Source organism: Triticum dicoccoides, chromosome 2B (genome assembly GCF_002162155.2).
Source record: "Triticum dicoccoides isolate Atlit2015 ecotype Zavitan chromosome 2B, WEW_v2.0, whole genome shotgun sequence".
NCBI classification, from domain to species: Eukaryota; Viridiplantae; Streptophyta; class Magnoliopsida; order Poales; family Poaceae; genus Triticum; species Triticum dicoccoides.
In genome coordinates, this window is record NC_041383.1 from 336,235,347 (window position 1) to 336,249,498 (window position 14,152).

The 14,152-nt window shown below is 45.2% G+C and overlaps 1 long non-coding RNA gene across 1 annotated transcript; it reads right to left on the reverse strand.

The window, feature by feature from the left end:
* Nucleotides 1-1,675: 1,675 nt before the first annotated feature.
* On the reverse strand, nucleotides 1,676-4,476 carry LOC119363647. Its single transcript, XR_005174220.1, has 3 exons — nucleotides 3,620-4,476; nucleotides 3,398-3,538; nucleotides 1,676-2,079 (listed from the first exon to the last, which is right to left on the reverse strand). It is a non-coding gene; the product is annotated as an uncharacterized LOC119363647 (long non-coding RNA).
* Between the last annotated feature and the right edge of the window lie 9,676 nt (nucleotides 4,477-14,152).

Here is a 14,152-nt window from a genome sequence, read left to right on the forward strand (position 1 = left end):
TTCCTCCCGTAGCCGCAGATTTTTTATTCGACCACTTCATCGACCCGCCCGCCTCTCCCTGCCTAAGCACTTGCCAACGCCACCCTACAGCCGGCGAGTGTTGCCACACGTTGCCACTTGCTCAAGTCACCACCTCCGTCAATGTTGACGCCAGTCGTTCCTCTAAAACCTACCACCATTCTGGTGCCCACGACCTCCCGCACCCCGCACTCAAGACAGCTAGCCCCTTGCCTCTCCTCCGCCGCCAACACCCGCTGCTGCTACTACTCTTCTTCCTCCCTCTGCATACCTTTTTCTCTGTCCAGTCTATTGATCCGCCCATCTACCTACGAAACCACTTGCCACCACCATCAACAGTCAGCAAATGTTGTCATGCACTACCTCCCTCTACCCGAGTTGCCGCCCAACCCTCTAAATAGTGCCACAATCTCTAGTGCTCACGACCTTCCGCACCACAATAATCAATGGTTGGCCATATATGAAGAAAAAAGAAGTATCAAGATGTTCTCTGAAGAAGTCATACCATCTCTTGTCACACATCATGTTCATAGATCCTAGGCATACTCTCTTCTCTTAACTTCATTATCATCTTTTTGGACTACAAAATCTAACACTCATGTTCTGAATAATCAGTAGAATAAATTAATTTCAAGACATGTCATGGATGAATTATTTGGGTGCCATACTTCAAAATAATAATCATTTATGCTTGGGAGATATTTGGCAGGTTACACTGAATGCCATGTAGAAGCGATGCCCAATTTGAATGGATGCATCGCCTTTCAAGTCCGATAAATATCATTGGCATGCAAACTTGAGATACTTTGTCATCACCTGCGTTAAGTATGGCGCCTCTCCGCCGCAAGAAAGAGGTGGTCTTCAGAATCAGATCAATAAAAAATAAGTGGGGTCCGGGATTTCAGGATTCAATGTATGGGCGCAAGAAATTTTTGTAGGAAGATATTGATTAGGTGGGATTTGGCCTACTATCTATGGCAAGAAAAATCGGTAATACTCCCTCCGTTCCAAAATAGATGACCCAACTTTGTACTAAAGTTAGTATAAAATTAAGTCATCTATTTTGGAACGAAGGGAGTAAAAACCAAATCCGAAAGGTGTGCTTTCTTTGGATACAAATCGGTGGGCTTGATGCTTGACGTACTTTTCTTTGAAAGTCGGAAAGAAATCGGTGTGAGCGAGAGGGTCGAGTGAACGAACTATGTATGGACTCCCAGATATTTTGTAAATATAAAGAGACAAAAACCAATGAGAGGTGAGAAGAAGAAAATCAGACAAAAAACGTGCAGGCAAGGTTACCATGTCAGACATTAGGAGTAGAGAATCGGGGATGGATTGGAAAAGAGAACGAGGTGGATCAGAAAAGAATCATTTCCTGCCCGTTTGTAACGGGTTTGGTCGCAGAACGGACTAAAATGATCCCTTAAGGCCTTGTTTGATAGCAAGGGATTATGGAGGTTTTGGGAGGTGAGGCTTCCAGGGGATTTGGTGAATCCCCCTCTTCCATCTAATCCCCTTGAAACCTCAAATCCTCCTCCAGCCACACATCCTTCAAATCCCCCTCTATACAAAATAATGATTGACAGGAAGGGATTGCCATATTGAATTAAAATGGTGTGAAGCAGTTAAAAATCTAATCTTGCAACAGTTCTTCACATAAACAACATAATTCTCTTGACTTGGAATCAATATATCATCACATAATTGCGCTGTCACATAACAACAACATATTCTCTCACATCAGCATGACTTAGAACCAAAAATGTCTCGTAGGTTCTCGGCATTCACAAGTCCCAGGCAAGACATGCGTACATTTAAGCATGCTGAGAATACATAAGCATGCTGAACTATTTATGCAACATAGAGAAAAGCATCACTTGATGTTCTGCAGCGAATGTTGGAAGAGAGTACATGACAGGAGCATAAATTCCAACTACAAGTCAGTAGTAGCGCAGACACGAAAGCAACCGAGGAGACTCTCAAACAGACGATTTCGAGGGGCCCTACAAATGTCTCATTCTCCCTCTGCTTCTTCCACTTCTCAACCTGGTTCAGTGGGACCTGGAGGAAAACAAAATTCGTCTCAGCAAACAAAGAGACTTTTCCCTTCCATAAACAACAACGATCAGGTATATTTAAAGGAATATTAAGAGCACAAAATACAGAATTAAAAAGAGAACAAACTTAAGCTTCGTTCAACTTCAGAGGCTGTAGACTGTTTGCAAAGGGAAAATTACAATGAAGAAATTGTATGAGTTATTTCATGGCCTTGTTAGAGCTACATCAAGAGGTACAGGACTAGTTTTAGATTAAATCAAATAGTAATAAACACAAAAGCAAGAGGAATCTGATGTGACACGCAAGATGCAACTTGATGGGCCGAAGATGGATGGACCAGTCAGGTCACCTGGTGGCTGGTGAGATACCACAAGATCTTTGTATTTATAATCAGACCAAGGATTCTGATTGTATGAAGATGTTATGTGGTGCTACAATGTATGAAGATGTCAGGGAAGCTAACAATCTGGATTACGTCTCCTGATGGGTAGTATATCCAACTGACACTCATGAACAGACGATTTCTAGTACTATTATAGATAAGCAAGGAAACTTGTTAGAAACATCATCGTTGTTTCTTTATTGCCAAACAAGTTCAGTGTCGTTGGCTGCAGTGATTTGCATATGTCCGCATTCACAATTCAGAGCAAAGGTTGCATAACAGACCAAACCAAGATGAACTAACAAACAGGATCGTAGCAATAACTACTCAAGAAAAAGGAGATCACATTAAGAACTGGACACCTGGTAGACAAATTAAATAAGCACCTATACTATTTCACAAGATAATGAAACAGTACCGCCACACAAGCAGCACAAGTTAAAAGGCGACATGGTCTGAACAGCTAACGAGTATTACAGTGAACCATCGATCGACCAAGAAGACAGGAAATAGCCCAGCCTATTTAGGAGGAGGTGAACTTATTTCCGATAAACATCAAGGTAAAAGTACTCCAGATCACCACTCTTGCTTACAGGAACCAACTTCTAGCTAGAAATAGGCAGCAACTGTCAAACTTGACATATACAGTGACAATATTATGCTCCAAACTGGCTAGCTAGATTATACTGATTGCAAAGATATGCTATCTTATATAGTCACAAACCAAAGCTCGAGCAAGGAAAAATCATGGCGCTGATGTTGTTCATCATTACGTTGACATGAACACAACCAACATTTTCTACTGTGAAATATATGCACCAGCCAGCAATTTAGTAAATCAGTTCTATCATCTAATTAAGTCAGCTCTAAACTGAAGAATTGCAGCATCTAAATCTTGACAGGTAGCACAAAGAAGAAGGGGATGCATAAGATTGTTACCTTAGATACGTTGAGGCAACTCTTCCATTTCGCTCCAAAGAAACACAGGAGCACTCTCTTCATCTTCGGCGGCAGAACCTAGAAAAACCATCTAGTGAACAGCGTGAAGGTCCAAAACAAGAGTCTCAGGATGTATGCAGTCTGGCAGAAAAACAGTATGAGATCCCTCGAAAACACCCATCAACATCAAGTGAACAAATTGGAGTCCCAAAAAAATATTACCAAAAAGAAATATTCCAGTAGCGACTCTCAATTCACTGCAGGGTACGTCCTTTGTCGTGATTCTGCCAATTTTGTCTTGCTTTCTCGTTTATTTCCCTTCTTTCTTTATCAACCCATAGCATTGCAGTACCCTGACGGCCAAGCCAAAAATTATTAAAGATAATGAAGCCTAAACTACCCTCATTACTTGTTAAATCACATGTCAGCTCTATCAATCAGTAATAAATATCATAGATCATCATCCCAAACTTTCAATTTTATTTTGCAACTGTCATTGGGATTTCATACATGCATGGAGATGATTTTTTCAAGCTCTATGTGACCGATGAGAAATTTATCACAGGACTATCGACCATTGAGATGAGGGATTGCTTCTCCATCAATTAGGCTGGGGACATCACCACAACCCAACAAGTCCTCCTCCTTTGCATCAACTACTAAAAAATCTTGACATCTCCGGCAATGGACGTTTTAAACCTGGATTCTCTCCTAACAAATATGCAGAGCACTCATCCATTTCAAATAAAATGAAATAAACATCTCATTCTACAATATTGCTACAAACTGTCAATCCTCCTAGATCCATCAGACCATCACCATCACCATCAGAAAATCACGGCAATCTCGCCGGGTAGGGTTACGGTCAGTGGCTAGAAGAGGACAGTGTTCTTGAGAAAGAGAGTGTGATGACGATTGTACCGAATCCAAAACAAAATGCAACTCAACTGTGAAACATTGAGTCTCTACTCCTAATGCATAGAAACATGGGTAGAGATGGGAACTATCAAAGCGGTTGGAACTATCTGGGACGAACAGCGTCATCATCTTATACTGCTGGCGTCAACACCATTTGGAACATACTTACCAGTGCAAATATTGTAGACTTTCGGCTCATATGATAAGGTACAAAGAATGCCACCAACTTTTAACCCTTCAGATATAGATCATTAGGCCACTTTATCCTTACATCTAGCTCTGGAAGTCCCTGGGTGTTATCACATAGATAGTACAGGATGTCATGACAAGGAAATTAGCCTTATGAAATATCATACTGCAATCAGTGAACATCACATATGCGTAAGAAACACCGAATATAATAGTACTTCATAAACCCTCACCTTAGCACAACACAAATCTTTGATGGCTTCGGTCATGGCAAGGAAAACGACATATTGCATAAGGGGAAGCATGCGAGCATCATTCATCTGTGATGTAAACGAGAACATGAGACAACCTGGAGATGATTCCCCCACACATTCTTTGATCTTCCTGCAAAGTCATTGGCAAAAGATCACTATTAACAAGCTCTGCTCAATTAAGCATACAAAAACAATGAATTTCTAGAACCATAGAAGGTGGAAATAACTAAAATAAAAGCTTGGTTGAAGTTGTCAAACTACAGTCAGAGGATCTACAAATGGTAGAAATCATCTTTTTGTGGAACTACACTTTTCAGCAAAGACAAAATTTGAAAACCTGTTCATCGCATACATGCCATGGGTCATTATTTTCTCAACAATTGACTACTTTTCTAACCGTCGTTCATCGGATTCGGATACATCAGATGGACCATAACATTACATATGTGAAAACGAAATGTCAACGATATATACATACATGTAAAGCACCACAACAAGCAGAGAAACACATTTGCTTGGCAATCCTTTGACACAAATAAATGCTCATCATATATATCAAAAGAACCAGCATAAAAGATTACAAGAGAATATTGAAGAGACATATATAATGAACAACATATATGGTCAATTAAGGATTTGCAGTGCAACACAAGCTTTACAGTTGACATAATAAGAGCTAGAACCTATAAAAGCCTTGCTGCAACTTTGACACAAAAATATCAGGAAATATCTGCAGTATGACAACTTTTAGTTACGTGGAAGCTTTTCCATTATGTCACTGACATTTTCCACTCCACATCAATCCCACTTGTATGAAGAATAGACGGCAGCAAAAATATATGTAAAGTGCATAATTCATGTAACATAATCATTCTCATAAATGATAACTCGAGAAGGAAAATAGGATAGCAATTGTCATGGTGCAAATAAATTTCCCTGCCGACTCAAACTTCCAGCCTTGGCTCAAAAATTCGAAAAGAAAAAATAGTTGTGTAAAAGCAAACACTGGGGCCTAACCAACCTACGTAATGCTTTTGGAAGTAGACCACGACTTGCAAAGAATGTTTTCATGTACAGGAACCTAATTGATACTATCTTTTTAAACATTTTCCCTTCTTTAATATCGTCAGTTACCCGCTAACTAAACAAAATGATGTACAACTCGAAAGGTAGAAGCAGTAGACACGTACTCTATCAGAAGCGAACTTTGGTTCGGACAAAATCCAAGGTGCAGCTTCGAGTACTTTTGCAAGAACACATGCATATCCTGGCTGTTTAGCTGATATATTATTAGGGAGAACATCAGCACGACTGGGCAAATAGCAAGCTATCTGATGGGTATAATATTTGCTGAGCCCATTAGCATAGAAAACCTGGAGTAACAAGCAATAAGAATGATCAAAGATACATCCATTGAAATAATTAGTTAAAGCACATCACCCCTTGAAGAAGTTTCTAATGGAGAAGTTGTAAAAAATCATAATAAAGCTTCATATTCGGAGACAGTCTAATTCAGATGCAATGGCAGTTGTCGTATTTGCAGCATCAAACAAAACATTTTGCAGTTTATATGTTCTCAATGCATAAGTTTGTCTTGAGGAAAAAAGATATATCGAACAAGAAATCATGGAAACAGCTCACCTTCTTGAAGTTTGGCAAACAATGCCAAAAGAATGGATAGAAGCTGCAAGGAAAAACTCCAACTTGGATCCACAGCTGGACAACAACATTGATTACCACCAACATGTGAAGCAGTAAGCATGAGAACTTGCTCCAGCGCAGATATATCACAGTGCTCCATATTTCTTGCATTTTGCTGGATAACAATCAGATCCATCACAAAACAAATCAAAGAAGAATAACTAAACGCTACTGCACTTGGACATACCAACGAATGCAAATCAGAACCAAGCTAATAATAGCTGTTGCCATGCTTTCTTTATGTTTGCCAAGGGAATAGAAGTTTGTCGCTTTGAGTTTTTAAAGACAAATACTAAATAAAAACTAAATGTTTTCTCTTTGTATTCAAGTTTCACTTTCCATCTTGTGGTTCATTGCCTTGTAAAGTTGTAATTGCTTCGGAGAAGAATCTTAGAACTACGAGATGAGTATAGCCAAAGTGATAAAGGAATATATTGTATTAGTTTATGTTGTATATCGGGATAGTAACAACACCTTGTAGTAGGATGTATACAGATATGTGCGAGTGATAAAGAACTATGTGAGCATATTGATCATGGAAAAGGCCGGTATGTATGATCACAAGAACAGTATTGATACAGGCATATTCCTTCAACTGAAAGAAGACTTATTCAATGATTATATATTGTGGTCAATAAGTTCCCTAAAAAAGTAGAGACGCTGGTAACAACAAAATATCAGCCAATACTGGAATAGAACATACCGGTACTGCACTGATAATTCCCCGAAATAAGCAATAAATCTTTTTCTGCTGAAGATACCCAACTACTTTGCAGTTCCACGACAGTTTAAGATTTATCAAACAAGCCACAGCTTCTAGTAATTGGACAAAAGGCATTGATGTGCTTTGCACTGACATCAAAAGTTGATTATTCCAATCATACCTATCAAAATACAATAAATAAGTCAAATGAAGCGTTGTTCATTTCATTTGGGTGATAGAAAAATAGCATCTCCACGAGCCTGGAGATGAGCTACACAATTACAGAAAGAAAAATGAAGCAGGACATAAGAAACAAAGTGAATAGGCACAATATCAGTATAACAAAGCAAATATATCCAGCATAGTTTTCCTCTACTAACATCACAAAATAAAATTTATACCATATTAAGGTGTAACAGATGCAAATCCACTCAACAAATTTGCTATTTCTTGAACTATTTATCTCATACAGCATGCAGCAACTTCAGATCTTCAGTAACATCAACTGAACATACAACAAACAGAACAACACAATTCATCTACCCACCAAAGTGACAGACATTGAATTGAAAAATCATCAGAGAGACACACTAAAAGGGACAACAAAACAAGCACCAATTGGCATACATATTTGACGCACCTCTGCCTTTGAACTGCGCGTCTGTGGCGCACACGACGCCCACCAGAAGTTTGGCAAAGTTTCCTGCAGGCAGAGGGGAAGCAAAGAGTAAGCCCAATTTGAGTGATTTCAAGAGGAAATTCATCGTCTCTTTCTTTTTCTGATGGAGCGAGACTGAAAAGAACAAAATCTTGCACTCACTGTGTCACGAGGTCGTGCGTGGATGCCATCCGCGGCGACCAAAGAATCCACCTCCCGAAGCGCCTTGCCTGGAGCGCGCCTATGTAGGTGGCCACGTCGAAGCCTGCGTCCCGCTGGTGTTGAGCGCGAGGGAGACAGCGAGCTCGCCCCCGCCCTCCTCCGCCAGAGAGAGCTCGCCGGCGGCGGGGTTCCGCCGCTGCTGCTATGCTCGGCTGCGGGAGCGGGAGCGGCGCCCCGGCGCGCACATCGTGGGGAGCCTGGCCAGCGCCGGTGGCGGCTCCACTCGGTCCTCCGTGGCGGCTCGTCTTGGATCTCGGCGGCGGCTCGTATTGGGGGTTGGGGCGTCCTTGAGAGATCGTAGGATAGAACGAGGGATTTTTTTGGCACCGGTTTATTTCGATGGAGGGCAGCGAGTAAGCAGAGGTGGGAGGATGACGAAAAAAACCGATGATGGAAGGATGACGAAAATAAACCAGCGAAAATAAACCGCGCGGACTATTCACCAACTGCTCCATCTCTACTCCTAATGGACGAATTGGTTGAATAGTCCCCCCCACTTTCAACCGGTTTATTTTCAACCAGTTTATTTTCAACCGGTTTATTTTCAACCGGTTTTTCTTCGTCCCACCTCCCACCAGCCCCTCCCACCGGTTTTTCTCTTTTCTCGTCTGACCGGCAATACCCAACGTATTTATGGTAATCAATCATAATTAATCCACGTATAGTAATAAATCAATCCAGGTATGGTAAGGTCATAACTCAGGAAATTTTGAATATGGCAATTATATGGTAATAAATTTAAATTACCCCAAAGGCTATCAATCCAGATATGGTAAGGCCATAACTCGGGAAATATCGAATATGGTAATAAATTTAAATTACCACCAGGTATGGTAAGGCTATCCACGTATAGTAATAAATCATATAGTAATAAATCATAATTAATCCACGTATAGTAATAAATCAATCCAGGTATGGTAAGGTCATAACTCAGGAAATTTTGAATATGGTAATAAATTTAAATTACCCCAAATGCTATCAATCCAGGTATGGTAAGGCCATAACTCGGGAAATATCGAATATGGTAATAAATCAGCGATCCGTCCGCATTACTAGCTCATCCGATAAATCAGCGATCGAGTAATTAAACCGTGCAGTAATTAGTTCCGTATATGGAAGGAACCGCCGGAGTATTCCATAGATTAGCCACAGGATTTTGGCAATCTCGCTGTGGCATCTCGGATTTCGGAAATCACGCGCCCGCAGACGCCGCCGTGCCCCCCCTGCAACCACCGCCGGAGTCGGAGGCGAACGCGATCGCAATCGCGACGTGTATATATATACAAGGATGTACTACGTGCACAAGGGCCTGCAAGCAAACCCCAGTGCTCCTGATCACCATGCATTTCTTCCAGGTCGTCATGGCGTGGATGTTCCCGTGCGCCGTGTGGGCGGCGATGGCGCCGGCCGTGGCGACGGCAGCGACCACGGATGGCGCTTCGAGCGTTGAGCAGGGCAGCTCCTCGTCGCCGGCGTTCGGCCCTGGCGACGCTAAGGTGGCCTCCGACCCGGGCTCCTCCCCGGCGTCGAGGTCGTCCACCTCCTCCTCCTTGCTCGGCGCCCGAAGCAGCTCGTCGAACAGCGCGCGCTCACCGGTGAGGGAGGGCGGTGACACGGCCGCACGGAAGGGCCACGCGCTAAGGCGGTGCTCCTGATCACCATGCATTTCTTCCAGGTCATCATGGCGTGGATGTTCCCGTGCGCCGTGTGGGCGGCGATGGCGCCGGCCGTGGCGACGGCAGCGACCACGGACGGCGCTTCGAGCGTTGAGCAGGGCAGCTCCTCGTCGCCGGCGTTCACCCCTGGCGACGCTAAGGTGGCCTCCGACCCGGGCTCCTCCCCGGCGTCGAGGTCGTCCCCCTCCTCCTCCTTGCTCGGCGCCCGAAGCAGCTCGTCGAACAGCGCGCGCTCACCGGTGAGGGAGGGCGGTGACACGGCCGCACGGAAGGGCCACGCGCTAAGGCGATGCCTGCGCAGGTTTGCCAGAAATCTGCAGCGCGCCGGTGCTGCGGACGAGCGGCCAGATGGGCGCGGGAGACGGAAGGGCCGGGCGATGAAGCCGGACGGGAGGGTCGCCGCCGGCGAGGACGGCACCGCCCGGGCGAGGGAGGAGGCCGTCGCGAGCGCGATCGCCTACTGCAAGGAGTCGAGCCGGCAGCGCTGCAGGCCGCCATTGCCTCCCTCGCCCAGCTTGGACGGCTGGCTCCTCGTTCGTCCGGAGGAGGAGATCGGCACCAGCGCCATGAGCGTCGTCTCGCCCTGCGAATGCGAGGCGCAGGGCACCTCGAGCGCCGCCGCCCCCCACCACGGCCACGCGGCCTGCGACGGTACGTGTTGTCAACCGATCCGTCGGTCGATCTGCTCTGCTGCACCCGTGCACGTCTAAACCGTCGTTGATCTCCTTCGTGCAGCAGAATGCGGCGGCGGCAGGCCGTCAACGGTGGAAACTCGGCGAGGTCCAGCCGGGGAGATGGAAAAGGGTGACGCTGTCGACGGGCTTGACGGGGACGTCATTAGGATAACGAGTTACTTCGCCGCCAAATATGTGCGCGCGGTGCGCCATTGAAGAATAGCTCGGGGTCCGTCTCACATGAGGCGAAGCAAACAGTTTTTCGTAATCTAGAGGACCTTGTCTTACGTACCTTCGATCTTGTATGATCTGTCCATATCAGTGTGCGAGTAGTAGTAATATGATTGTAGTAAGATCTGTCCATATCAATTGTCGATCTTATTCTTATATGATATGATGGCTTGCAGCGTTCCTAAGATCTAACGAGAATCTCCTGGAGTTAACGACACAATCGTTCGATTGTTTCTGAATCAAACTGCAATTTTGAAGCTTAATTGGCAAAGGAGTTAAGATATAGACAATCCTATTTATTCGAACTAGCTTTGCTGAATCGAAAGAAAAGAGACAACTTGGACTCAATCAAAAGAAATTAGAAGATTTTAGTACTGGCATGTATTCACCTCAATCAAAAGAAACTAGGTCACCACTATATGCTCTGTTTGTACTCTACACATGAGGAATATATTCACCTTTAACTTCTTTTTTTGCGGAAATAAGACTTTCATTCATCAACCACGGTCATTACACTCCAGATTTTACATAGAGCGTGAATTCCATCCGGTGCATCCCATGCACGTTGAATTATCAAATGAGTATAAAGTTGGTCTTTTTTTTAACTACTACACTCCAGATTCTCGAGCATGGAGATAGGCGAGTTGTAGACCAAGAGCTGGTACAGATATAGGCGAGTTGTAGACAAGAGCCGGTGGGCAGCAAGAAACGCATGCACACCAAAGAACAAATCTGAGTCACATGCCTACTTCTATTGGTTTCTACAAAGAGCGGCTAGCTTAGATCTTAGACCAGTCGGTCACTGTCGAGGTCGCCAAGGTGATCTTACAGCACCGCTGTGGGGATTTCTCATATGATTTTATGTAGGCAAGCCGCAAGCGGTGGTGGTGATTGGCTGGGTGGTGTCGCTGCCTTGGGAAGAGACGAAGTGATGGTAAAAGTAAGCAGGATCCGATGATTCTTCCGTGGGGATAGCCAAAGTCAAGATGTCGACTACAGACTCGTCGCAGACTTGCAGTGAACCTGGATGCGGCGAGCCTGATTTGTGGATCGATGGCGGGTCTTGACTTTGTTAGGCTGGGATTGGATGGTTGCGGAGGGTGGTGTGCTTGGTTGGGTTCCCATGGAAGAATGTGGCCTCCTCGTGGATCTGGTCATGCCCATCCTAGAGAACATTGTGTCCCTAGCTCCCTCGACGAGCAAGGACAGTGCAAGCGGCAGCAGGGGGTAGGGGTAGATGTGGGGAGGGATGTCGGCGGCTGCTCGAGGTCATCATGATGAAACCCTTGACGTCCCATCTTTATCAATGGAAGTGGAAGAGCACGAAGTCGAGATTGGATAGGAGTTTGAGTTCTTTTTGGCACCGATCGGTTCCCCACTTTAGAGATGTATTTTTTTTGCGTGCGAGCAAACAGTGGGTTGATTCTAAAAGGGATAGGCACTTTTCAACAGAAGTGCATGACGGACCAAAAATATGACCTCATTTTATTCGTTTGATAGATATCGTATTATTCGTTGTTGTTCGTTCGGTGAAATTTCCTAATATTTGATTGTTGTGTTTCTAATTAGAGCACCCCATAATCACCCAATATGAGGGGATGACAAATGAAAGATACTGATTATAAATTTTGAAGAGCCCGTGGCAACGCACGGGCGTTATACTAGTTAGGAGTAGAGATTAGCTACTAACCTAAACAGGGCCGGTCTCATCCAGAGTCCCAACCGTCCATACACACACACACAAACAGGGGCCTGGCAGCCATGGACAAGAGCGGCAGCAGCAATTCTGCAGTGGAAGCGGCAGTAGCTAGCTGCACTACACAGCGACAGCGGCTAGTAGTAGAGCAGCACAAGGAGCAGGAGTGAGCGGTGGCGAGGACAGGGCCGTACGCAAGAGCAGTAGCAGTACAAAGAGCAGCAGAGCAACGACAGGGCCGCGGGCGGCTGCGGCGCGGGAGGCTGCAGCGCGGTCGGGCGAGCCAGCACGCGGCCAGCAAGGCGTGGGCACGCCGGGACAGGCCCTGGGCGCGATGGACGCGCGACAACAGCGGGCGAGCACGCGCGAGGAGCGGGGATCCGGCCATGGCGGACGACGAGCTTCGGCCGGAGGGTGTCTATGGCTAGAGGATGCCCGCAAGAAGGGGATCAAGGGGGAAGTGAAGGGGAGCTCACAGGGATCACGTAGAGGAGTTCAACTTGCTCGGGGAGGCGCTCGTGGTCGCGAATCGACGAAGATTGCGGCGGCTACCGTGGGCGCTCGAGGTTGAAGACGACAAGGATCCGGCGCAGCAGTGCCTCCCAGCTTGAGATGGCCGCCGTAGTCGACGCAGAGGAGGCCGACGGAGTGGATTGCACGGTGGCGCGACCAGAGGAGGACGATGGCCATGGCAGCGAGGAAGGCGCGGCGACCGTGGCGTTCGGCCCTTCCTCCAGATCGGCAGAGGGGGAGAGGTGGATCTGGGAGGGAGGGCGCCGAGGAGGAGTGAGGCGAGTGGGAAGAAAATATCTGGGGGGAGTGGAGCCTCGGTGGAGGCCTTATCCTCCCGCGGCATGGCCGGCGAGGTGGTTCGACGGTGACGCGCCCCTGTTCGGGCACGATCGTGAACAGAAGAAGACGACCGGGGGGTTAGGTGGGCCGACTTGGGTGAGGCCCAATGGGGGCACGTGCTCTTTCTTTTCATTTTTTAGTTCTCTTTCTATTATTCTGTTTTCTTTTAACAGGCTCCATTTGCATTTAAATAAGCCACCAAATGACTTTGCAAAAATGTGGACCTGGACAAAACAAATACTAGGAAATATTGAGCACTGCCACAAAAAGTCTGACACCTAAAAATTTTAGTTTAATATTTTATAATTTATAAGAGGCATTTAATTATTGTTTTTAGCCAGTGATAAATATACTTAGGAGCAATTAAAGACTATACAAAAATGTTGGCTCACCACCATAATTAATTATGGAATATTTGCAACACTTTGAACATTTTATTTGCATGTTTGAGAAGTTTGAATTTTTGACTTAGAATTTGAGTTTGAAAATGACTTTGGTTTGGAACAAGGTGAGAATTAGCAAAAAATAATAATTATGATGACATGGCATCATTAGGCATGAATACACTGTAGCATGACACTGGGGGTGTTACAATAACTACCACCCTATGAAATTCTTATGGGGAGGTGGCCAACTTCCTCAGTCAAGATTCTACAATAATGGGTCTTCCGGCTGAGTGTGTTAGCCACGACATCCACTTTGCCGGGTTACAAAGAGACCAATATCATAGTTCTTGGGAAACGTTCCAACCATCATATCTGCCTGAGATTCAGATCTGGTTGGTGTTAGAATATTCCAGACTCATCAGGTTTGTAAGGGAAAAAATGAAAGTTTGCAACACACATCGATAAGATGACATTGCGAGATTCTCGGGAATAAACTACGATAGCAAGCTCCAAAACATGAGCGGGTTCTGCTACAAACATGTGAACACGTTATCCCAGAAAAGCATGACCACATAGTAGCCTTACAACAAAACAA